This window comes from Bidens hawaiensis, unplaced genomic scaffold (assembly GCF_021521415.1).
Source record: "Bidens hawaiensis isolate Kalapana, Puna unplaced genomic scaffold, B.hawaiensis_p1.1 tig00032463_1, whole genome shotgun sequence".
Taxonomy (NCBI): domain Eukaryota; kingdom Viridiplantae; phylum Streptophyta; class Magnoliopsida; order Asterales; family Asteraceae; genus Bidens; species Bidens hawaiensis.
The window spans coordinates 50,227-74,777 of record NW_027495539.1 but is presented as its reverse complement, the minus strand read 5'-3'; the positions used below and the strand labels follow the sequence as shown (position 1 = coordinate 74,777).

The 24,551-nt window shown below is 39.3% G+C and overlaps 1 pseudogene; it reads left to right on the top strand.

Moving 5' to 3' along the window:
• The first annotated feature begins 7,606 nt into the window (after positions 1-7,606).
• LOC143583602 (uncharacterized) lies at positions 7,607-10,392 on the top strand (annotated as a pseudogene).
• The last annotated feature ends 14,159 nt before the right edge of the window (positions 10,393-24,551 follow it).

Genomic DNA, 24,551 nt, shown 5'->3' with positions numbered 1-24,551 from the left:
GGGATCTTCATGTCTTCATGTCTTCTTGAATACTAACTTGGTTGGTTGCCCACACGACCGGTTATTATTTTAGTATTAATTAATAATTAATATTCGTAAATTAAAGTAAGATTACATTACAATTACGGCAAGTATTTTTAGTTTGACAGTCAGTTTTTTGAATATTAAAATGATAACATATTCTAATAAATGCCAAATCACAAAAATTATAATCAAATCTGTTCTAATTTTACTAATATAACTTATTAATTTAGAAATAATTACAAAAATGAAAATCAAATCGGTTAATTTGAAAACTTCAAAAAATTATGGAAAGATTTTGAAATGAGTTTAAAATTATGGAGAGTATGAAAACCTTTAAAACTTTGTTGAAAATTGGTCAAATTCCGAATTTAAAAGGAGTTCAAATATGTTAATTAAATTGTATTAAAACCATTAATACAATTTATTGAGTTTGACTATCCTTATTAGTTATTTAAACAAATAAGGATAGTCAAACTTAATAAATTGTATTAATGAGATACTTAAATGTGTAATTTATGTATACTAAGGTACGCCGGAAAAAAAAATATACATTAAGGTATCTACGATATTCATCAATATATTATTTTATCTACAAATAATGAATATAATTGAATATTCAAAAAAGAAATATACATCAATATTAAAAAAATAAATCTTATAAAGTAATGCTCAATCCATGAAAATTAGCTTGTATCAGTCGGGGCATTAACCTGAAATTATAAAGTAGAATAATAATGTTTATATTATGGAAAATTTGATATTTAATTTATAATCGGGAAAATTGAATGTCTTACCGGAAAAAACAATATAATGATAATAACCATGGTATCTCAAATTTAGATTTAGAAGGTAAACTGAAATATTCCGTAAATCAATCGGGTAAATAATCTGAAATAATAAAGTTTTGTTATAACATTGATATTATAGAAGATTATAATTATAATTTATAACCGGATAATTTAAATGTGTTTTACCAGAAAAACGAAATAATGATATTGTCCATGGTTGAAGGTGATTTTTATTTAGAACCTAGAAGAACAACATGTAAAACAAAAAAAAAAAAACAGGAAAGAAAAATATAAAACTTCAGATAAATAAAACAACCATTGTTATAGGTATAACACATAACCGGAAAAACTTAACGGAAAAACTTACCTGAAACACGTAAATATATCCACATATTAGCTTCATTGCCGTTTATTATTTACAACCTAAACTGATTTTAATAAAATCAGATAACAATGAAAATAAAGATAAAAATGTTAGAGGAAACAATAACCGAAAGAAAATATAACGTTGTCGGAAATACATATATCAAAAATCAGAAATTTATTATTAAATATAAACTTACCGGAAAACAATTAATACAAATCTAGATCTATATTAGCCGGAATATATGAGAGGAAAGAAAATATAAAACTTCAAATAAATATAAAACAACCATTGTTATAGGTATAACACATAACCGGAAAAACTTAACGGAAAAACTAACCGGAAAAACTTATCGAAAAAACGTAAATACGTCCATATATTAGCTTCATTGCCGTTTTTGATTTACAACTTAAACTGATTTTAATAAAATCAGTTAACAATGAAAATAAAGATAAAAAGTTTAGAGGAAACAATAACCGGAATAAAATATAATGTTCCCGGAAATACATATATCAACAATCGGAAGTTTATTATAAAATATAAACTTACCGGAGAACGATTAATACAAATCTAGATCTAGAGTAGTCGGAATATATGAGAGGGTGAAAGGAGATCCGGCTAATAGAGAAAGAGAGAAAAATATGTTTAGGATAAAAAATATGAATTGTTAATGTTTAAATATAAGGTGATTGTATTAAGAGGACACGTGGCAGCATAATAGACAATCTGAAAATGGAAACTTAGTGACTGGGATGTATATGTGGACAGACTAGTAGAAGGACATGTGAACAATTGGTTTTGCTTTAATAGTATTTAAAGATTATTATTAGTTTTGCATATTATAATATAACTATTATTATATTAGAATTACTATTATATTTAAATTTTGAAAAGTTAACATTTCAAAACGTACCTGTGTAATTCAACGTTTTTAAGAGTATGTTTGTTTGGTTATATAATCTAGTTGTAAGGCGTGGGTCTTAAAAAACTAGTTATTGTGAATAATAATATTATTAATTATTATTATTCAACGTTTTTACGAGTATGTTTATTAGTATTATTTACTAATAATAATATTCACTAATGATAACAATTATTATCTTTGATGAATAATTATAATAATAATAAAAAAGTAAAGAATCATGTCATTTTTATATGGTAACCAAACATGACAATGAAATGGTATTATTTATTTTATTCATTTGTCCGTTCCATTATCACGTTCATTCCATTCCTTTATTTATTTTATTAACTCATACCAAACAGACTCTTAGTATTTCATATGCGAATTTAATAAAAACTTTTAAGTAAACCAACTTCTTTTATATTTCTTGGGTACCATGCAAATGTGTGTTAAAAATATTATATATATTTTTAGAGTTGCTCAAAACGCAGGAGTGTGACATGAGACATTCAACTTTAATACATATATTTGCTATCCCACCAGCTAATTTCCCACCAATTTAATTAATTTCTTTTCCAAGTCACCACACACCTTACTCCACAATTAAATATGCCAGTCAAATTATCGAAACATATATGTGATTCAAGCCACTATGTGTGATGACGGATTCAAACAACGGATATGATTGGCCTTAAATATACTTCTTGATTCAAACAACGGATTCAAACAACGGATTTGATTGGCCTTAAATATACTTCAGAAATTTATTATTAAATATAAACTTACCGGAAAACGATTAATACAAATCTAGATCTATATTAGCCGGAATATATGAGAGGAAAGAAAATATAAAACTTCAAATAAATATAAAACAACCATTGTTATAGGTATAACACATAACCGGAAAAACTTAACGGAAAAACTAACCGGAAAAACTTAACGGAAAAACTAACCGGAAAAACTTATCGAAAAAACGTAAATACGTCCACATATTAGCTTCATTGCCGTTTATTATTTACAACTTAAACTGATTTTAATAAAATCAGTTAACAATGAAAATAAAGATAAAAAGTTTAGAGGAAACAATAACCGGAAGAAAATATAATGTTGCCGGAAATACATATATCAACAATCGGAAGTTTATTATAAAATATAAACTTACCGGAAAACGATTAATACAAATCTAGATCTAGAGTAGTCGGAATATATGAGAGGGTGAAAGGAGATCCGGCTAATAGAGAAAGAGAGAAAAATATGTTTAGGGTAAAAAATATGAATTGTTAATGTTTAAATATAAGGTGATTGTATTAAGAGGACACGTGGCAGCATAATAGACAATCTGAAAATGGAAACTTAGTGACTGGGATGTATATGTGGACAGACTAGTAGAAGGACATGTGAACAATTGGTTTTGCTTTAATAGTATTTAAAGATTATTATTAGTTTGCATATTATAATATAACTATTATTATATTAGAATTACTATTATATTTAAATTTTGAAAAGTTAACATTTCACAACGTACATGTGTGATTCAACGTTTTTAAGAGTATGTTTGTTTGGTTATATAATCTAGTTGTAAGGCGTGGGTCTTAAAAAACTAGTTATTGTGAATAATAATATTATTAATTATTATTATTCAACGTTTTTACGAGTATGTTTATTAGTATTATTTACTAATAATAATATTCACTAATGATAATAATTATTATCATTGGTGGATATGTAACATCCCGAAATTTCAAAGGTAATATTAATTATATTACTTATTAATAGATGGGAAGTTTACTCGGGTTATCAGGAAATAAATAAAAGAATAGGAGTTGGTATGGGTCGGGCTAGTGTCGGGTAATGGAAGTGGGTTATGGACTTGGGTTAATTGAGATAGGTTAAATGAGAAAGGGATTTCAGGGATATAAATACCCCCAAAATCCCAAAATATCTCATTTCTCACCAAACTCCCTAACACACACTCCTTACACCCTCAAAACACACACATCCTAACCGATCAAGATTCGGAGCCGAGACCCGAGGTTTTGTTGATAGATCTGCGTTGGTAAGGTAAGAACATATCCAACAAAGCTAATATTACTGAAAATGGTTAGGATTGGATGGGTTAACCGGACCCGAAACCCAACTGCCCAAATCGGACCCCTAAAACGTCGATTTTAGGCCGATTTGATGGTTGGGGTTTGTAGGCGCCGATCATACGGTTCCGTGGGTACCAAAATCGAGTTATTTGGCTAAGAAACGAAGGAGTTATGGGCAAACAGATCTGCAGCGCGACAACTTCGCCTTCATCTGGGCAACTTCGCCTTCAAGCGATGAACTTCGCCTGCAAGCTAAGTTCGCCTGATGAACTTCGCCTGCAAGCCAAGTTCGCCTGATGATAAGTTCGCCTGAAGCCAAGTTCGCCTGATGGCAACTTCGCTGAAAAGCTAAGTTCGCCTAAATGGTAACTTCGCCTAAAAGCCAAGTTCGCCTGAGGTTTAACTTCGCCTAAAAGCCAAGTTCGCCTGAGGTTTAACTTCGCCTAAAAGCCAAGTTCGCCTGAGGTTTAACTTCGCCTAAAAGCCAAGTTCGCCTAAGGTTTAACTTCGTCTGAAGCCAAGTTCGCCTAAGGTTTAACTTCGCCTAAAGTGAAGTTCGCTTAGAAAATAAATTAAAAACCTAATGGAAAATGTGTTAAGGCAGTTATCGAAAATAAAATTTTTCCAAGCTGACCTGACAGCTTAACCCCAGCCAGGGGCTCTGCCCCTTGGACCCCGCTAGGGGCTGCCGCCCCTAGAACCCCGCTGCCAGGGGCGCTGCCCCCGGACCCCCGTTCGTTGTGGGTCATATAAAGATAGAAATACAAAACGAGTAGTAGTAGTTAATTGATATGTGTAAATATTATACAGTTAGCCGAGCCCAGTTAAAGAAAGGAATTACGATCAACGGCGAGCGTAACAGGATCCAGGTGAGTTTCTAGCCCCATTTATGTGTTATGTTTTCGGGGCTGTGTGCATACTCGATATGTTTGTCAATACGCTTATCCTAAGAGATAAGTGTATGCCTTATGTGAATGATATGATATGTATGAATGATTGCTTGATGGTACGTGAACGATCTTCGGATATTGCACGTACTGTCAGGTTGTAACGCTAAGTATAAGGTAAGTATGATATGTATGCTTATGTGTATGAATGTGATAAGTTAATTAAAGAAGGAAATGACGGTTGCATGATTGTATGGTTACGAAAAGGGTACCGAGCCCTAATAATACTCGAGGTATAATGTATGGTTGTATTGTAACAAAGAGGGAATCGAACCCTACTAATATTCGAGAACTAGGGAACCGAACCCTACTAATATTCGAGGAAAGAGGGAAACCGAGCCCTAATAATACTCGTGGAAAGAGGGAAACCGAGCCCTAATAATACTCGTGGAAGGAGGGTACCGAGCCCTAATAATACTCGAGGAAGGAGGGTACCGAGCCCTAATAATACTCGTGGAAGGAGGGTACCGAGCCCTAATAATACTCGAGGAAGGAGGGTACCGAGCCCTAATAATACTCGAGGAATGTAGGGTGTAATGCTCTTTATAACGTAAGATATGAAGGTAAGTTAATACAAAAGAAAGAATGAAAGTATGAAAGAATGAAAGTATGAAAGTAAGAAAGTATGAATGAAGGAATATAAGTTTATGTGTATGGTATAGTGTATGATTAACTAGAACTCACTCAGCGTAGCTGACTTTTAGTATGCACGCAGGTGAGCTGATTATAGAGTTAGCATGAGGATGACACACGGCATGGATTGAACGGCTGGCATCTGAAGAAAGAAGTAAAGATGTTTTAAATATAAAGTTTTGTGTTATGGTATCAAAGAAAAGATTTAATGTTTTGTAACAAATGATTGATGTTTTATATTCCGCGAAAAGTTTTAATAAACTCTGATTTGAAGAACTGTGTTTATGAGTAAATCCGACGCTAAAGTGGGGCTACCGGGTTCGGGGCCTTACAGGATAATTATAATAATAATAAAAAAGTAAAGAATCATGTCATTTTTATATGGTAACCAAACATGACAATGAAATGGTATTATTTATTTTATTCATTTGTCCGTTCCATTATCACGTTCATTCCATTCCTTTATTTATTTTATTAACTCATACCAAACAGACTCTTAGTATTTCATATGCGAATTTAATAAAAACTTTTTAGTAAACCAACTTCTTTTATATTTCTTGGGTACCATGCAAATGTGTGTTAAAAATATTATATATATTTTTAGAGTTGCTCAAAACGTAGGAGTGTGACATGAGACATTCAACTTTAATACATATATTTGCTATCCCACCAGCTAATTTCCCACCAATTTAATTAATTTCTTTTCCAAGTCACCACACACCTTACTCCACAATTAAATATGCCAGTCAAATTATCGAAACATATATGTGATTCAAGCCACTATGTATGATGACGGATTCAAACAACGGATTTGATTGGCCTTAAATATACTTCTTAGATACTTAATTTAATTTTATATTATGTTTATATTAATACTTTTATAACTCGGAGCAATTTTTCATTTTCCTTCTCTTTATTTAGTGACGCTTCCAAAGTTTTAAACTCTTACCTTTTTAGTTTCTCAACTCATCATAAGTTTTGTAATAAAATAAAAGGATTCAATTACAATAGAGAGATAGATAATTGAGCAACAAGTTGTGCCGTTATCTCTTTTTTAATACCAAAACCGATCATACTGAAAATAAAGTAATCATTCTTCGGCGTAGATGAGTTATTGTGAACGACTCGTTGAATTCTTTTCAGAAACGTAACATCATCGGGAGCAAGAGACCCAAATGTATTAAAAGCAAAATGAATGAAGGCTTGTTGATTCTTGATACAAGTCTTCTCGTGCTTAGCAATTTTCTTGATTATGTCTTTAACATGGTCTGCCTAGCAACAAATTCGGTGTCCCTAAGCCCAACAAGAAGGGTCTCTCCAGTAAGGTCCCCACAAACATGCTTTCTCCACCCATCCAAACTCAAGAATGTCCACTCGTCAGAAAGTAGATCGTTGGTAAAACCCAACCGTTATCGATCCCGGTCGTTGATGTGGTCAGTCCACGTGAATTCGGTTGGTTTTCAGAACGTTCGTTACTATACCGGAACTAATAAAATTCTGCATTTGGTTGGTTTTCGTTTACGTTTGCTATGGTACTAGAGCTTAAACAAAACGCAGTGAGTTTACGCGAATCTGATCGGTTTCTGTCATTTTGTTACGATACGATAACCAAAACAAAACATACACAAAATTAGTTTTTGATCGATTTTTGTTACGTATGTTACGGACTTGAACTAAAACAAGTAAAACAAAACAAATACCACCAATAAGGTGCCGCAAAATGGCACAATAGGAACTTTACGACACCAAAGTTCCAAATTATTATGTATCTACATTTCATGAATGTTAATTAGAAACTCTTTTACTTACCGCATGAGTTTTTATGAAAATTTTAGAATGTAAACACCTAAGACCAAAGCTGTGACATGCATGGCAAAAACAAAATGAAATTCAAATTTAAATATGTTGGCATTTAAATATACTTATGACCAAAGTAATAACATTCGAACGAACCAAAAATGAAGATGCCTTTTTAGTGCTTTTAAGAACAAGCAAACTGAAAAAAGTGTATTCTTGTTGATTAATAATCCCCATGAAAAGATAAACTTGCTTTGTAAGTAAGCTCAATTTTCTTATCACTATATATAAACATCACAATATCTCTAGCCTTTCATTAACCCTAGAAACACACCATGAATCAAAGAACTTCCCTGGAGAGCCAAGGAAGTGTTCATCTCCCAATACATGAACTTTCACCCCAAAGATTCACTAAATTCCACAGAAAAAACACTACCATTTTTGAACCACAAACTAGTACCCAAACAACACATAGCAGCAACACAATACCATTTTCAAGGCAAAAGCAACTAGCCACAAGAGCACCAGAAAAGAAACTAACCCTCTTCGCTCTAAGGCTCGCTATTCGTGAAAATACAGCAACCGGGCTAGGAACCCTAGGGTTTATCTGGGCCACGGTGGTTCTGTTAGGCGGGTTCGCTATAAGCATTGACAAAATAGACTTCTGGTTAGTAACTATTATTCTTTTGGTGGAAAGTACCCGGATTTTTAGCAGGAGTCATGAGCTGGAATGGCAACACCAGGCTACATGGTCACTCACCGACGTTGGAGTCAGTAGTTTTCACCCTATAACGTCGAGCTCATTGTTTCATCTTCCAACCGATGGTGGAGTTAACAGAAAGACACCATCACGAACATGGATAAGTTCCGATGTTCCTCTTCTGCCATACGGTATTATATATATATTATTAATCAATAATTAATATATATATATAGGTGTACATTCATAGCTAGAAATTATTTTTTGAAATAAAGTGTTGGTGTTTAATTAGAAAAGAGTTCAAATAAAAATAAATAGATTTCTAGTGTTGCTTTAACCGGCATTAGTAAAAAGCAAAACGCACATCGCGTCGCAGGAATCCCAGGAGCTATGGAATCAATATCATCATTATTACATGTCAATCCGAACTCCGGTGACAAAACTGAACTCATAAGAGATCATGGAGACTATGATTTTTGGGCGTTTAATCAACTAGCACTTCTAATCCTCAAGAAATTAGCTCGTGATCATGATAATTGTGGAAAGATTGGCAACACAAGAGGGTTGTTACGCAAAATCATCGATTTCATGCATGCAGATGAACGGTTGTTAAAAGATAAACGCGCCACGCAATCCCAAATCTCCACTGTTAAACGATCGTTACAAGTTGTGAAAATGCTAGTAAGCTCCACTGGCGTTACTGGCACACAACTTAGAACAGAAGTTTCGGAATTGGTGTTCACAATAAGTTACATTCGGGTGAGAATTATCCTAGGTTACAAAAACTTGGGATCGATATTTTAACGTGTTTAGCGTTGGAACATGACGCGACTGAACGAATTGGTGGGACTGGAGGTGTATTAAAAGAATTGTTTAATATTTTCTTTAGAGAAGAAGTTCTTGAAACTCAAAATGATGTGAGAATTGCAGCTGGTGAGGCACTTGGGATGCTGGCATTCGAAAGCAATCGAAACTGTGAACGTATGCTGAAACTGAATGTCGTGCATAGGCTTTGTTACGCGTTAGAAAGCACGTTGTTACGAGTAAATGCTGCTAGGATTTTGAGGAATTTGTGCATTTATTGTGGGAATGATTTTTTTGAAGAACTGAGATGTATAATAACATCTGCACAGTAAGTAATCTATGAAATATCACCAAGTAGTACCACCCATACATTTTTGTCAAGACACCATAACTAAACCGGACAAATTTAATCTTATTTAACCTTGCCAAAAATGATTCATGTAATCCATTTATCAAAACGAGCTAAAAATATATGTGGGTTATAAACTGTTCGTAAGCAAACTTGAAATCATATAAAAGACTATAACAAAATACTAGAATCCAACATTTACAATTGAAATTTTAAATTTCAATAATCATAACAATTATTGCTTAGATATATTTAGGTTACACTTCATATTTATAATGTTCTCTTTTTAAATGACCTCTAGAGTCAATAATTTTATTGTTATGTATCTGGGGCATTGTTTTCATCAAGTATATCATAAATCATATAAATATCTATTGTATAGATATATAGGCTAGTCATGTACTCATGTGTAATGGTTAATGCCCCTTAAGAGGTATTTTGCATCACATACTATCACTCATTTCTAGTCAAAAATATGTATAATAGATAATACAGCTCGTTAACTAGTTGTAGTAGTGGACTCATTAATATACACGCAGGTACTTGGAGAAATTATGATCTCCGACGAAATTAAGTTACAAGAAGTGATGGTGGGATTAGCAGCACGTATGTTCAACTTCATGACATATGAAGAAACCAATGCCATGTTCAAAGAAAGCCGAATACATGATGAGGAATTAGCAATTACACTAGTTCAGATTTTAAGGAAATACCCGAACCCGAATGCTAAAACTCCACGAATTCGAAGATATGTCATTGAACTCGCGATCTGGATGATGAAGGACAACGTTACAAATATTCGGACATTCAAGAATTTGGGGATGATGGCAGAACTTGAAGGTGTTACAGAAACAACATCTGAATTAGAAAGCTTCAATATTTTCTCTGGTGCAATTGGATTGAGTAGATGCAAGATTTCAATCCATTCATTAGTTGAAACAGCAACAAAGTTAATGATAGATCAAAGCTAACTAATTAGGTACTTAATGTAAATGGTTTGTGTAATATTGGAAAAATAAAAGCTTCCAAAGCTTGTAAATATTGTTATCATAAGTGCTTGTATTTTAAATTTATTATACTAAGAAAATGATAAGTTATTTGGAGGCCAATAGATCACAACATTGATGCCCTTTCTTGATACGATCGAGTAACCAAACAATTAATAGACATCAAAACTTCAAAGAACATTTAATTAAACAAACAATTTTGTATTATGATTCATCAAGAACTGATGTTTACAAATGATGGCTGGTGATGGTATTTATACCCATCGACGGTTAATTACTTACTAATTACAACGTTTGCCAAACTAATAATTATTATTTACAATTTTGGAGCTAACTTTACCAACAAAGTTTCTAACTAATATATACTAACTAAACTTTAACAAACTAACGAGATTTTTAATGAAATTGGGATTATAAAAAAAAACATTTATATAAGCCCACAATGTGTGACTCATTAGTTTACCATCTATAGGAGGATATGTAACGTTACAGAAATTCTTTTATTTATGAACACTTTAGATTTTACATGATCACTTATTAACAAAAGGCGTAACGGTATTTAATAGTGCAAATATTCATACACATTGTAAAGAGTTCGTGAGGGATCCATTTTGTCATTACCGAATATATAACTTGTAAATTTGTCCAGTTCTATCAATGAATATGATTCGTATTTTTAATTAGAAATAACAAAGTAATCTGATGTATAAATACATATTCTAATTAACCCTCATGGCCTAATAGTAGAAACTAGAGGTGGGCAAATAAAACGGTTAACCTAGCTAACTCGAAAGACGAACCGAAACCGAATCGATTTAAAACCGATTCTGTACAAACTGGTTTGGAACCGATTGAAACCGTAGGTTTGGAACTGGTTTGTAATTTTTTCCACCGAAACCGGTTAACCGAACCGAAACCAGTCAAAACCCGAACCGAAACCGATTGTAACATGATAAGAAACCGGTTTTAACCCGAACCAAAACCAATAATAAATTGGTTTTGACTTTTTTTGACCAAATCTAAACCGGTTTTAAGTTTTAAACCGGTTTATGCACCTCTTGTGTGAAAATGTGGACAATCCATAAACGCGTTTTGATGAAAAGGTTGTTTATAAGTCCATGCGTAGTGGGCGGCAATTAGGGGAGATTTCGCCATGGAACAACCCCCCCCCCCCGGACGATAATAAAGACAACAACCGGGGGGGGGGGGGGGGTTGTCGCCAGATGGTGTTTGTTTGTTTATTGTTATTACTATATTATATGTGTGTGTTTATTGTACGGTGTGTTTTATTATATCTAATCGTGAAAACATATTTTCTACACTTTATAGGAAAAATCTACTTTTTATTACAACATTGCTCTATATCTATATATCTATATATATACATATAAGAGCTACAACACCATTACACCATTAAACAAAAACCCATATTTTACCGATTAGACGCCACATATAAATCGTCCCATTTTATAATACTTCAGTACACCTTATCATTGTGAGAGATTATTAGAGATGGGGAGGATTGTGGGACCCATTGTTTGTGTATGGTCTGGATATTTTGCATTGACCATTTTCTATTATGGAATCTTCCGAAACATGCTTATTCTTAAAAGTGACAATATTGCCTGATTTAGTTAACGTATTAATATACACCTCATCATCACCTATGAACTACCATAAGTGCTGGGGTAGCTTTTACTTGACAGCAAAAAGTTTTTGGAGTGAGTAGTAACGAAGATAAGAATGAAGGGTATTTTGAGGACGAAGTAATCTACTACTAGTCTAGCTATTAGTCACATGGCTATATCTTAATGAACAAATTTCACTTCTTATTTATTCAAAATATATGGCTATTAGTGTAGCAAAAAATTTCCATATTTGTTTAAAGTTGAAGGTTTGAATATCTTCTTCTTTCCTATGAGCTTTATAACTTGCCGACCAATAAAGGAAAATTGTGTCGCAAGAGCTTATTTTGCAAATTACTAGTAGCCATTTGATCTTTTGAACGCTACCATACCACAATCGAAGTGCGACCTAAACTTGAAAACCCATCGAAAGAGGATAAACCGCCTCGATCGAAAGATAGCTCTTTTGAAGTGGTTTTCAAGTTAACTTCAAAAGAGGATTAGAGCGACCACAAACATCCACAAGCCGTCAAATCATTTTCACATAACTTAAAAAAAAACACAGTTTTCTTCTACAACAAACCTACACAAACTTAGTAAGATACCCGCGCAATGCAGGGGATTCTGGAAACAACTTGATATACAACAATATAAGGAAAACATAAAAACTATCCAATATGCATGTTTGAAAGTTTTGATATCTTTTTAAAATATAGAAATGAAGAAACACTAACCGGACCCCGGGCAGATTACTGGTAACCTGGGGGTTGGATAGCTGTTTCCCACGAGGGGTTAGACCCTTGGAAGATGGTTCTTCTGATAACCTGCAAAACAGACACCGTGAGCTCGTCACTGAGAAGGGGGGGGTTCCTCCTTGTGACCACCCTCCGGCGTGAGAATCAGACTAGATTGCTCTTTAAATATAAAAGTATATTAAGAGATTACTAGAGCAGATATCAGGTATAATATGATGATAATGTAATAAGATATGTTGTTGGATCATACCAGATGAGGTATTTATAGCCGAAGGTAGGTTTCCAAGGAGGTATGGCCGGCTGCAACAGTGTTCCTGTTCATCAACAGTAGCCTACACACGTGCCCTGCTGGTAGTTGGTGGGTAGGCAGCGGCTGATAGCGACCAAGCCTGCTGTATACTATTCCCTTTCCACCAACTGCCGGCTACGCACGTGGTATGACAGTAGTTGGTGAGTAGGCAGCGGCTTAATAGTGATACAGTACAGGAGCATGCTGCTCGCCATACTGTATCAGTGAGCTGTCGTATCCCTGATCAGATCTTTCGCCCATACCTCGTCAGGTACAGTGAAAGGTCCTTCAGTATGGACTGGCTTATTTGGGCGGGAGTATTCCCCCTCCCGCCTCTGTGCGGGATTGCTCCCGGCTTTGCTCATTCCTTCAGGTGACACTGAATGATCGAGAGCTAAGTACCTAGTGCGTGTAGCCATGCTGCGCGGGTGGCCTTCCCTCATGGCTTGTATCCGAGGCTGCGGGAACAGGCGGAGTCCTTCACCATGGGAGGCATTTCCTGCGGGACCAGCTTGCATACTGCGCGTAAGGACGTCACTTCTCTGAGCATGGTTGGTCCTGCGGATCCAGTTGGTCTCTGCGCAGACGTTCCTGTTTAAGGTGAGTCTTGCGGGTCCAACTGGGCTCTGCTGGGACCTACCTCTTCAAGTCCCCCCAGTCCAATGTTCTTCTCATGCGTGTTTAATAAAGTGAGGTGAACTTTTGGACTTAAGCAAAGGGTTTTGAAAAAGGGTTTTGTAAGGTTTTCCATGGGAAGTCCTTGTCACTTGCAGAAATGCCCGAGTTTCCTGCTTGGTCTTTGGGTATGATGCGGGTAGGTCTGTAACCTCCTCGCAAGTCAGGAGCATTGAGTCCCAGTTGTGTGGATTCTACATGAGGTTTTGGTAGTTTTGAACATAGTGATCAATTATGTTAAAACCACCAATTCCATTCTGGCGCTTCAAACAACGTAGTTCTCAACGTTCCCGCTATGCGGGGATGTTATTTCCATTTCCGCAAGCATTGCCCAGAAGATCCTTCCTGGTTTCAATTCCCAGCGGAGCGCTAGGTATGTGAAGGGTTTTGCCTTAACACTGTACCAGCGCTCGTCTTACGGTTACTTTACTTCCAAGGTTTACTTGGCTTCAATTCCCTGCGGGTGCTAGGTATGTGAAGGGTTTTGCCTTTACACTGTACCCGCATCTGTCTAACGGTTACTTGTTTGCCAAGGTTTACTTGGCTTCAATTCCCTGCGGGTGCTAGGTATGTGAAGGGTTTTGCCTTTACACTGTACCCGCATCCGTCTAACGGTTACTTGTTTGCCAAGGTTTACTTGGCTTCAATTCCCTGCGGGTGCTAGGTATGTGAAGGGTTTTGCCTTTACACTGTACCCGCATCCGTCTAACGGTTACTTGTTTGCCAAGGTTTACTTGGCTTCAATTCCCTGCGGGTGCTAGGTATGTGAAGGGTTTTGCCTTTACACTGTACCCGCATCCGTCTAACGGTTACTTGTTTGCCAAGGGGTAAGGGGTATTTTCCCGCTTACTTTTTAATATTTTTTAAATTTTGAATTTTGAAATTCGAAGAGTTGGTGGAAAGATAAGAACAGTCCAAACCTCTGAAACGTCGTGCGACGGTTTCTTCTGACTGTCAGGACGTGCAGGAAGTTATGGTGACGTGACAGAACATGGTCATTCCAGTCGCTTTTTCAGGCGCGTGGGCGTGATTTTTCGGGCGCGTGGCCGCGAAATTACTGGCACACGTCCTTTCAACAGCTGTTGCCAGCCTGCTTTTTGCCACGTGTCATAGTTTCATTGCACCTTTGATTTCTCTCTCCTCCGCATTAAATTCACCGCATTAATTGCGATTACTATATAAAGGGGAAGAGGGTTATTTGTAATTCACACTTTCACCTTTCTTCTTCTTCTTCTTAGTGATTTCCGGCAAATACTCCCCTTTTTCAGGCAAGCATTTTCCCGAAATCACTTCTCTTTCTGCAAAAATGTCTTCTCATGATGCCGACGATCAGAAGACTGCTGGCGAGTGCCAGTGTTCTCTTTCTGTCGATCTGTACCAGTATATCGTCAGGAAGTTCATGCTCGAGTCTCTCGAGCCTGAGTTTCCTGAACCCCACCATACTGTGTACGATGCCCCTAGTGGCAAGATCGGGGTTTATGCTGCATTCTTTATCTACGGGAACCTTAGGTTCCCGTTGACAAAGTTTGTGTACCGTGTTCTTGAGAGGCACAGCGTTCATTTGACCGAGCTGCACCCCATGGCGATCGCCAAGATTCGTCATTTTGAGTGGGTGTGCCGGATTCTGGGCATCGAGCCCCATGTGGACCGCCTGATGACCTTCTACACTTGGAGGTGCATCCAGGGGTGGTACAGTCTTACAACCCGGATTAAGGGTTTAAAGATTTGTACCACCGAGCGGAGTCTTCGCTCGTGGAGAAGAGAGTTCTTCTTCATATCCGCTCGCGCCATCCCCATTGCCATGAAGTTCAAGAACGGCCAGGCACTTCAGAGCCTTCACGCCCTCAACTACGAGGAGGCGGAATGGTTCTCGAAGATATCCCGGGTCCAATCCCCGGTTTTCCGTTTTCCGGAGTCAGCGATGGTAATGCTGGGGATGAGCCGAGTGTGGAAGGCGGCGAATGCGCAGAAGGTTCCAATTGTCCTTGAATATGGTTCGAACTCTGTCCCTTATGGTATGTCTTGTTTCTTTTTGTTGATTTTGACTTTTTTCTAACTTTCCTGTTTATTTCAGAGGGGAACGACCTACAGTCGCTCCTGAATCCGCGGGAGGAAGATGGTCCCGCACGGATGGGTACTCGTGCTCTGGACGAGAACGAGTTGCCCATCCTAGAGCAAACTGCGAGTCGGTTCGTGGAGGTTTACCCGCCGGGTCAAGAGATCCTGAGCCACCGACGGCCTGGTAAGCCTATCTTCTACCCTGAACCCCTCAATGCTGTGCCTGCTGCTGGAGTTCTTGACATTTCTTCTTCTGAGGAATCCGCAGAAGGTCCTCCGTTGGTGCGGAAGAAAAAGACTGCTGCCGGCGTGAAGGGGAAGGAGAAGGCCACAGCTGATCCAGTGGTTCTATCTGACACGGAGTCAGATAGTGAAGAGGTGGCGGGGAAGCCCGGTGGTGAGAAGACCACTGCTCCGGAGGCTACGACCGTTACCTCCGGAGAACCAACGAAGACGACGGTGACCGGTACCAAGAGGCCGGCTCCATCGGGTTCCTCCCCGCCCGTCCGTACGTTCAGGGTCAAGAAAACCCGTAAGTATAATCATAATGCCTTTGTAGATTTGTCAATAATTTTCTTTTTAACACTTTCTTCTTTGTGCAGGCGTGGATGTTGACGCAATCCTGGGTGAAACGCAGGGGAGTACTTCCTCGCCAATGATGGTAGGCTCGGTCAGCCTTCCTGAGGCGTCGACCCAGTCGCCTGCGCTTGCATCCGCTGGTCCAGTTGGTCGCTCCGTCGAACCAACTGTTCCGGCCGAGATGACTTCACCGCCGGCCGTGAGTGCGATTTTTACAGCATCCTTCACGGAACCGGCGGTTACTGCTGCTTTTAAGGAGGCGGCGACCGCGGCGGAGACAACGTCGGCGACCACGGCGGCTGCCACCATGCCCGCGCCACCGGCACCAATGGCCGGACCATCAGGTACGCGCAGGGCTTCACGCCGATCTTTGCCACCTTCCCGTCTGCCTGACCTGTTGGATGGATTTCCTTTAGGTTCAGGTGATGGGTTTGGCGGCTACCGGCCTGTCATTGACCCTACAGGTGCGTAGGGTTCCTTTCTTTTTCCCTTGTTTTTCATCATCTTTTCCTTACTGCTTTTGTTTCTTTTGCAGTGTCGGATTCCAATGAAGTGTATGTTCCTCGATGGAACATACGCCGAGGAACAACCCTTCGCACACCCGTGGAGTGCGTGGACTGGGCTCGCCACGCTGCTCCTCCGGGCGCGTTGGGGGAAGCCATGGTTAGCTACCAGGAGGGTAGGCTAACTAATGAGCTTCGGGTTCTCCAGGCCCGGATGCAGCCGCGCGTCGAGCTGCTTTGTCGTGAAAACGACAAGTTGAAAGCAGCTCACGCCAAGGACATATCTGAGGCGCGTGCTCTTCGGGAGGAGAACCAACAGCTGGCGGCAGCTGCCGCCGACAAGGAGAAGGCCTTCAAGGCCCTCGAGGTTGAAGTTCAGGCGCGACTCGAGGCCCGCTCCAAGGCTGCCCAAGCTGTGAATGAACAGCTTCGGTTGGCCAGGGAGACTGCGCGAAACGCAACCGAGAGGGCTGCCAAGGCTGAAGCCGTTGCTGAGCCTTTGCGTGTGGAGAATGAGCAGCTTAAATGCAAATTAAAGGCTCTTCAGCATGCTCATGACGCCTTGGCAATGGAAGATGCCAAGAAGCTGCAAGAGATTCTTGACCAGAGGGGGGTGCTTGACCAAATCGAGCGGAAGCTTAAGGGCGTCGAAGAGGCTGCCGCAAAGGAAGTATTACTTGCCAACCTTAACAAGAGCGAAGCCGAACGCGCCCATACCGAAGCTCAAGCTGCCCTCCGATGGCTTCTTCGAGAAGCGTTGCCTCAGGTATGTTTAGATTTATCTTTACGCATTTCTTTTGTAAGAAAAGGTTCTAATACTTGTGTTTTCTTTGTAGGTTGTGCGTCGGGTCTTTTCAGAGACCTCTTACGATGATGCTATGACCGCAGCCCTCAACGCTTCTCATGATGATGGGGAAAAGGCCGGCTTCATGCTTGGTCTAGGGTTTGTTGAGAAAGGCGTCCCGCCTTCCAACTTCCCTTTGTTCAATGTGGATACTGAAGCCATTTATGACCAAGCATTGAACCAATACGCCGCCTTCCCGCATCCAGTGGTGGAGAAAGTGGACGAAGTAGCTGCTGCTGATGATGGGTTAGCTGTCCTCAAAGCGTTCCTCGAACCACCCCGTTCTGACGGAGCGGGTCCAAGTGGTAGCGGCCCTGAGGCTTGATCCTGAAGATCCCTTCCCATTGCTAAGACTTGTATAGTTTTTTTTTTCTTTTAGGCGGGTAGTTACCCGGCCATTCTTGTAATATATTCTTGAAATATTAATCTTTTTGCGTATAAGATTGTTATTTCCTTCTTTGGGTTCCTTGCTTTATAAACTTATGACTTGCATACTTAGTTTAAATTAGCAATTTTCCAAGTGTTTAGAATAAGAACCTTTGAACGTGGTTGATAGTGGGTTAAAGTTTCGCTTCCTCCTTCGTGATTGTGCGGGTAGAACCGTCACTTGCACTTGGTAGGATGGCTAAACTTTAACTTTTATCTAACCTGCGTGCTGGTTTTTCTTACTTTTTGAGGATAAGTTAACCTTTGAACGTGGTTGATAATAGGTGTGAAGTTTTGCTTCCTCTTTCGTGATTGTGCGGGTAGAACCGTCACTTGCACTTAGTAGGATGGCAAAACTTTACCCTTATCTGACCTGCGTGTAGGTTTTTCTTACCTTTTGAGGACAAGTTAACCTTTGAACGTGGTTGATAATAGGTGTGAAGTTTTGCTTCCTCTTTCGTGATTGTGCGGGTAGAACCGTCACTTGCACTTAGTAGGATGGCAAAACTTTACCCTTATCTGACCTGCGTGTAGGTTTTTCTTTCCTTTATAAGAATTTTGTTCTGAACCGTTCGACGCGCGGTTGTCGATAGGTTAGTGTTCATTTTCCTTTCATGATTCATGCGGATAGACCGGCACTTTCATTTAATGGAATAATTGAACTTCAACTGACCTGCGTGAAGGTTTGTCACGTTATTGGGTTCGTGCGGGTAGGACCGCCTTCCCATGCAATGACTTATGCGGTGAAAACCAGCATATTAGTGTCCAGAAAAGTATTAAATGTAAAATCATCAGCTTCGATATTCTTAAGAGAATCATTTCCATTAGAAGTGGCTCTTGGCCTTTTCTTTACAGATTGGAATTGATTTACATGCAAAATGTGTAAATGAGCTCCCTTCCTTGTTGGGATGGGAGTGCCATCGAGCCGATACGCACCTGGTTCGGGATCTCGTTCTTTACGCAGCATGTAGTCTCGATTTTGAAGCTGGAATTGATTCGTGTTTTCCCCAGCTGGGGTTCTATACGCACCCGCCTGCTCAGCCTTTATTACGCCACGAGGTGCGCGAGCGTCCCATCTCTGACAAATGCTTCGACCATATCTTTTACATCTATGCATTCTTCAGTGTTGTGGCCCTTTGTCTTGTGAAAGTCACAGTATTTGCTCCGATCTGCATCGTGACGATGTCGGATTATTGGCGGTTTTGGCCATGGGAGCCCTTCAGTGGCGAATATCTCAGTGACGCTTTTGGTGAGTGGCGTCCATCTGGAGTTCCGGTGCGACTGTACGTTATCCCTTCCGCCCAACCGATTTTGCAAGCCGGATGAGGTGTCAAAGTTTACCCTTGACTGCCAGATGCCTAGCTTTCGTTTTTTATTTAATCGGGCGGTGAGGACGTTGTCTTCTCTCGTCCTCTGGGTGTAGAGGTTTGTGCTCTGTGGGAGATCTCTACCCAGTTGCTTCTCTGTTTCCGCATAGCGTTTTGCTGCTGTCATGATGCCATCCCATGTGGATGGCATGCCATCTTTACCCGTTAGGGTGCGGATGAGCTCCGGGTCATGTGCGCCCTGGATGAAGGCAGCGCGAACAAGATCTTCACTGATATTGCCCAAACTTAACTTCTTTGAGTTGAAGCGAGTGATGAAGTTTGGCAGAGATTCGTCTTCCTCTCGTATGCATTTGAGGATTGTCCATTGCTCCTCGGTATACTTCCGTTGCTGGCTGAAGTGTTGGCTAAACTTTTGTTGGAAGTCTGCCCAGTCGTAGATGTGGTTGACCGGTAGACGATCGAACCATGCTCTAGCAGCCCCAACCAGCGTCATTTGGAACATGTAACACCACGTGGGTTCCGTCCAATTGCTGACGGTTGCCCCTGCTATGAACCTGTTCAAATGATCGTCTGGATCAGATATACCGTCATATGTGCCTATGTTGGGCATTTGTTTGGCACTCTTTGGGGCGATTGCTTCAGCAATGTCCCTTGCAAATTTGGACGTTCCTGCATTTGCAACGTTTGGTCTGAACGTTTTAGAGAAGTCTCGTGGACTTCCTCCTGTGCTTTTTGGTTTGAAGGCTTGTCCAAAATGCCTTTTCGGTTGGGATTCCGTTTCCTTACGCTTCCCTTTTGCCCTATGGCGAGGGTTCGCGTCAGAGTCGGATTCCTCCGAGTCATCCTCCCAGTATTCGAATTCGTCGGCCTGTTGTACGGAACGCAAGCGTTCGTCCAACTCAGCCTGGAATTCCTTTTGTCGTGCCTCCGCCCATGCCTTAACTTCATCGAGAGTCTGGCGGGGGAGTCTTCGTTTCTCAACCTGGGTATCAGTGGATCCCAGTAGGCGCTCATTTACTGCACTTGCCCCAGCTTTGGTAAGTGGGGTAGTGTTCGTAAAATTTACTTCGCTTGTCCCGGCTTCGGTAGCCGGGGTAGTGTTCGTAAAAACTGTGTTGCCGGTATTCCCCCTAGTAGCAGGGGTTATGGTTACCGGAATTTCTCTAACCATCTTTGTAGAAGTTTGAAAAAACTGAGAAAAATAAAGTTCTAGCTTTTCCCACGGATGGCGCCAATGAAGAAACACTAACCGGACCCCGGGCAGATTACTGGTAACCTGGGGGTTGGATAGCTGTTTCCCACGAGGGGTTAGACCCTTGGAAGATGGTTCTTCTGATAACCTGCAAAACAGACACCGTGAGCTCGTCACTGAGAAGGGGGGGGTTCCTCCTTGTGACCACCCTCCGGCGTGAGAATCAGACTAGATTGCTCTTTAAATATAAAAGTATATTAAGAGATTACTAGAGCAGATATCAGGTATAATATGATGATAATGTAATAAGATATGTTGTTGGATCATACCAGATGAGGTATTTATAGCCGAAGGTAGGTTTCCAAGGAGGTATGGCCGGCTGCAACAGTGTTCATGTTCATCAACAGTAGCCTACACACGTGCCCTGCTGGTAGTTGGTGGGTAGGCAGCGGCTGATAGCGACCAAGCCTGCTGTATACTATTCCCTTTCCACCAACTGCCGGCTACGCACGAGGTATGACAGTAGTTGGTGAGTAGGCAGCGGCTTAATAGTGATACAGTACAGGAGCATGCTGCTCGCCATACTGTATCAGTGAGCTGTCGTATCCCTGATCAGATCTTTCGCCCATACCTCGTCAGGTACAGTGAAAGGTCCTTCAGTATGGACTGGCTTATTTGGGCGGGAGTATTCCCCCTCCCGCCTCTGTGCGGGATTGCTCCCGGCTTTGCTCATTCCTTCAGGTGACACTGAATGATCGAGAGCTAAGTACCTAGTGCGTGTAGCCATGCTGCGCGGGTGGCCTTCCCTCATGGCTTGTATCCGAGGCTGCGGGAACAGGCGGAGTCCTTCACCATGGGAGGCATTTCCTGCGGGACCAGCTTGCATACTGCGCGTAAGGACGTCACTTCTCTGAGCATGGTTGGTCCTGCGGATCCAGTTGGTCTCTGCGCAGACGTTCCTGTTTAAGGTGAGTCTTGCGGGTCCAACTGGGCTCTGCTGGGACCTACCTCTTCAAGAAAGAACACATCCATTTAATTAATTCTTCATCCTCAATGTCATAAACCTTAAAAAGAGAGTCAACCATCTCAAGTTTTGAAGACGGGGTACGAATAGCAAGCCAATCCCTTTTTGCACCATCACTCTTCAGGTCAAGTTTTAGACCATTTTCGGTTATTACATGGAGATTTTCAAGGCGAATCATTTTTAGTATTCCCAAAAGAAAAAACTTTTAAAGTAACCGAAGTATAATGGTTCTCGTTACAAAATTAAAAATATAATTCAACAAAATTATAAAAATTATGGCAACACATATATGCTTATGTATTTCTCTTTATAAAACATCAAAAAAATTATGATTTTTGAAAATATCAGATAAGTCAAATGACATAACATAATTTTTTAAAGATCATAGACTAAGAATCAACGCAACAACAGTCAACAAGACTGCAATACATCAATAAAGACTCAAAATCCAAAAGTTTACTCACAACAAACGTAAAACTCAATAGATCCCAATTAGCGTAAAACTTCCTACCATTTGGGCACCAAAATATGATGCAAAACTCTTAACAAATTAATGAACCATTGATTGTGGAACCTTTAGATTTGGTAGCGACTGTTGAAAAAGATGAGGAAGTTAAAGGTAAACTTGATTTGTCTGTTGGGGATGATTATGAGGATCTGGATGATGATGATGACACTGGTGGTGGAACTGGTTTGTTGATAAGTTCCAAAGGTAGCAAAACTCGTGGTGACGATGTTCGAGAAAGTCAAAAGTCTGGTGACCATATACCACATGATAGTACTGGTGTCAAGTGTGCTGAAAATACTGAGGTCTATGTTGTTGATCCGATTGGAACAACAATGTTTCAAATGAAAGGGGTGCGGTTTATGATGCTGAAGAGGGAGATATTATTCTGACTAGAGCTGATCTGGAAAAAATGTTTGATGTAACTAAGGATGAATTTAATTTTAATTTGAACGTGATATGGGTGGAGTTTATGATGATAAACATGATTTCATGCCTTCTGAAGATTATGTATTGGAAGAGGTGTTGGAAAAATAACTTGTTAGATATGTTACACCATATAATCGGGAGTTTGGAGAAATCAGTGAAGATTTTGATGAAGAGATTGAAATGATAAGTCAGGAATTTGACGAATCTAGTAAAACCAATTGAAGATGATGTTACAAGTAAGAGAAAGAATGATTGGTTCAAAGATCATCAAGTTGAACCAGAGAAGCAATGTCTCAGACCAGTCAAGTACTACAAAAACACAAAAAAAAACACTGCTTTGGGAAAGTGTATAAGTATTGCTTATTTGAAGAAGATCCGAAAGATTGCTGTGAAGAGGCAGTTTGGGATGCAGTACTTTGAAAGTTTGATCGAATTGAAGTCGTTACCATGGCATGATGTGTTCGACATATGTCAAAAGAATTTGTTATACACTCCGAAGAAAGGGTATATTACAGAGATATGGACTTTATAGTTCGTCAATCCAAGTGTGGATTCAAGAGTTGGACTCCATAGAAACCTAAGCTTCATCTTTCTCGAGTTAAGAAGGATACTGAAATAGGGGATTTTGTCTAAACTTTGAGATATTCGAGACCTGATTCTTTGAAGGTCAAACCGTTGTATCCAGTGGAGCAGAATTTTCATAAATACTTTTTATGATGGTACTACGATGAATCAACGGGGGATGCTGTGATCAACCTGGACAAAGGAAACAAGAGATACGATGTTATTGTTGTTCTAGATCCAATGTGGTTGATAAATTGTTGTGAGAAAGATATTGAAGTGCTTCAGACTCACAAAATTCAAGTGTATTATGATAAGGGTGAGGTGCAGGCTGAACAATTCCAGCGCGTTGTAAATGTTTGTTATGTTAACAAAGTTCATTGTGGAAGAGTCTGGGAAAAAAGTTTGGATTACTGTTGGGAAGGAATAAGATAGGAAGGAAGTTGAGCTCGAAGCAAAACGTAAAGATAATTTGACAAGAGCTTTGTGGAACAGGTTTAATTTTATGCATGTCGGTGTTTCAAGGCCTACACGTCAAGGAGGTTCTACAAAACCTTCATTTGAAGAAGCACGTAAAGAATACAGGGCAAGAGTTTTTGCAGTTTATGACTAAAGAAAATCAAGATCTAGCTATATTCAGGGGTGGGGTTGTTAATACATAATGTCTAGTGCTAGGATCTTATACTTTGTATATGAAATAGGCTGAAAATGTAAAGTGGACGTATATGTTATATCCTAGCTGATATGTACTTATACGGCGGATATGACATATCTGCCGGATAAGTCATTTACGCCCGGATAACTATGTCTATAAATATAGGACATATCCGTCCAATCTTAGTTAGTAGTTCATTCTTGTACTGATCTTGATCTGATATATCATTGTACTGATTTATTTGAAGTGAATATAAAGTATATTAGAAAGTGAAATCTTCTAGCGTTCTTTATCTCATAATGTTTTCCGCTCATTATGTTACATGTAAATTGTAAAACTTGGTGTTTCGATCTGTACACGTTCAAGTACTTTTACATTATAGTTCTTAAACTTTAAAAAAAATCACGCAACAAAAAATCATTACAAATTTTCTTAAAGACATAAGAAAACACGCCAATTATCATAACATATAAAAACTAAACTCATGGAAAATGGATGCCGGTCTTCAAGCTTGGATAATCATTCATTTCTCATGCATGGTAACCTAATGTGCACAAAAGTCAGACTTGTGCGCACCGAGTGAGTTTTTGCTTATCATTACATAAGAGTTATTATATACAAATGCAACAACAACATATGTGTCGAAGCACAAAACATAACCTTTCCTTTACCGGGTCTAAAGCAAGTCATTATAAT